The sequence below is a fragment of the Etheostoma cragini genome, chromosome 10 (genome assembly GCF_013103735.1).
Source record: "Etheostoma cragini isolate CJK2018 chromosome 10, CSU_Ecrag_1.0, whole genome shotgun sequence".
NCBI classification, from domain to species: domain Eukaryota; kingdom Metazoa; phylum Chordata; class Actinopteri; order Perciformes; family Percidae; genus Etheostoma; species Etheostoma cragini.
This window is the reverse complement of record NC_048416.1, coordinates 9,815,959-9,819,054: the sequence shown is the minus strand read 5'-3', so window position 1 is coordinate 9,819,054 and position 3,096 is coordinate 9,815,959.

Below are 3,096 nucleotides of genomic sequence, written 5' to 3'. Positions count from 1 at the left end.
TCACACAGGGCTATGATGGTTTGGATTTTTTTTCACCTTTAATAATAAACACCTTCATTTACAAATTGCATTTTGTGTGACAAACATGCAAAGGAACAGGAAATGAGGAAGGGGGCAAACACTTTTTCACACCACTGTATTGACTCCGGCAATAATTGAGGTTATTAAATTACCATCCAATTTCCCCTTAATTACATCAAAACAGATCATGTGAATGGGGGAAGTCATGGATTACTACAGCAGGCTTCTGCACTTCTATACAGACAGTAAAGGTCACAGTAATTACTGATCACGCAGATACAAGGGGAGTCAGCACATGATGGACTAAGGATATTAACATCATATGACGATGGTTATGATTGCTAAATTCAGGGTAAAAAAAAGGACTACTTTTCACATGGACCAGCCAAGGCGAATTTTCAGATTTAGATGTGAAAAAAACAAGACTGTGCCCACATCAAGATTCAGACTCTGTAACATACTCGCACACAGAGAGAGGGAGAGAGTTTGGCACAACACAATATCCCATTTCATGGCTTGGCTGGGAAAAGCCTCAAAAATAGGCAATGTGTGAAAACTCAGCCTTTTCCACCTCACAAGCGTATCTGCTTGTGCATGTACTCTGAAATGTTTAACACCCCATGCAACAATGTAAATTGGACACCCCTTGGAGGTGGCAGAGGCAGGGAGAGAATGTGGAGCGAGGGATTTGAAGTGTGTGTGTGACATAGAGGATGGGGTCAGGGATAGAGAACAGCAGGGTATTAACATAGCAAAGGCAGTGACTGTAGTTGCAGTAAACAGTTTCTCTGTCTCCCTCAAGCCCTGTGGAGAAACCCCCGCGATTGTCAGTTTCCTTTTTTTTTCCCGCAGACACCTCCTAATTGAGAGCCCTTTTTGTTAGGTTGAGGCCTGGCCAATCGGGAAGTGGCAACAGAATGTGAGCTTTCCTCCAAGGGGGCATCCAAGCACCCTGAGGAGCCCCTCTGACAAGCCTGTAAGCCTCTCAGACCCGGGCTGTCTGGATATACCAATTACCACTTCTACTGTCTGGCCCTCTCCCTCCATTTATCCTCTTCATTCTATCCTCTCACTTTTTCTCCTGTTCTTTGCTTCACCTCTATTTCTACATATACCCGCTTCCTGATTCTCCCTTTCACTCCTGATCCACTTTCGTTCTCTATCTCCCTCCATATCCTCTCAATTTTCTTCCTCATTTTCTCTCATTGCCTTTGTTGTTTTCCCCCCACAGCTATCCGCCTGTGGTTGTGAGAGGTGGTGGAGCCCCATCTGCACCCCATTAGGCTTGGAGACAGGGGTTTTTGTGGCAACACTAGGTGGGGACGGGTATGGCCATGACCTTTGTCAGTAGAGATTAAGGGGACAGAGCGATGTAAACAGCTCCTGAAAAGAGAATGACTCCACTTAGCCTACTTCAGCACCTGTGATAAAGCACTTTTGAGTCAAGCCGGGACATTGGCTTTTATCAAAATCAAAAGAGTGGAGATTCATCTCGGAGCTTCTCCAACAGCCAGAGGAATCAGTCGGGTGTAGTGTGGGAGGATTTTACTCAGCAGCTTCAGGTTGGGCAGACTGTTAAAGCTGCCATGAAACCTGCCTCAGTCCGCCGTAAAAGAAATACATCTACTAGGAGTTTTAAAAAAAATTGGCAAAAAATAAGGCTAATTTACAGTATAATGGCCTAACATACTCTAATTTGTTTGGCGTGTTACTTTTTAATTTATCTTTTAAGTAAGATTGATCACGCCGCACACTGATATGCTGTGCATGCTGATTATTTGTTGGACAACTTAACAAATCAATGAACACTTCACAAACTGTTTATTAAAAGCTGAAATTACACTTTATCGGGCTCAGAGAGTCATTCACTGGCAAGGTTGTCAACGTGGCTTAGAGAATACTTGATGATTATTTGTTCCTGTAAATTTAATGTCAGAGAAGGACACATCTTGTTTTTTTTGCCATGAGCCTAGCATGTGTGTGCTGAGCAGTGGTGGAAAGAAAGGAAGATAAAATCGGAGGGCAGGTAAGAGGAAAGGAGAGGGGAACAAAGGACAGAAAGGAATATTGAAAGAAATATTCCACCCAGACTTTGGTTTCAAGGCCAAAACTGATATTGTATGTTGAAGTTAAGATCCTCACTACTAAAATAATAAAATCCAGCCATTTTTCTTTCTTTTTTTTATCAGAAACATAATTCAAATTCTGAAGCCCTGCTGGGAGCATCAAGAGGCAATTTTTTTCAGAAACCATTTTTTTGTTAGATGAAACAAATGATGGTAATGATTTTGATTTTCTCAAAGCCTTACCATTACAGTCAAAAGTAATGTTCCAGATGTCCACACGAAAGATGGATTTACTAAATTCCATGTTTTTTGTCATGGACCAGATTTAGAAGGGTGCTAAATCTGAGATGCATGAATGTGATCAGTGAAGGAAATAACAATGACAGGTAGTGTCATGTTGTTTATTATCTTTGGAACAATTAATGGTCATTTTAAGATCTGTCCCACTGGATCTGCAAAAAACATGACGCTTCAGCCTCTGGACAAATAATCTGCAATCCAGCCACTAAATACCTAAATATGAATGAATTCCTGACTGGTAGTGCTAGACTTTTGAGCCTTCACCATTGGCTTCGGGACACTTGCAGGGAAAACAACATGAGCTTTATTGACAATTCTGATATGTTCTTGTACAGACAGTTGCTCGCGTATGAGGGCAGATAATATCCACTACACAGTGACATACCGTTGCCGGGTCCGTCATCAATGTCTACCTCCTTCTAAATCCTGCTCACTTACAGTGGAATCTATGAGTTCAATGAAGCAAGCCCCCACCCTGCTGTTCCAACAACACATAGAATCGACTACATTGAGCATAATGGCTAAATCTGTTGAATCTTTTATCTGTACCTACAACCTGAGAATGTACAAGCAGCTAGTTCTACTCCCATATGTAAAATTGAACTAGCAATACTGAATATTGGCTCTCTAGAACAAGCCTTTTTTTAATCAAAGATCTTATTTGCTCACATAATCTTGATTTTTTAGCTTTTAACTGAGACATGGTTGG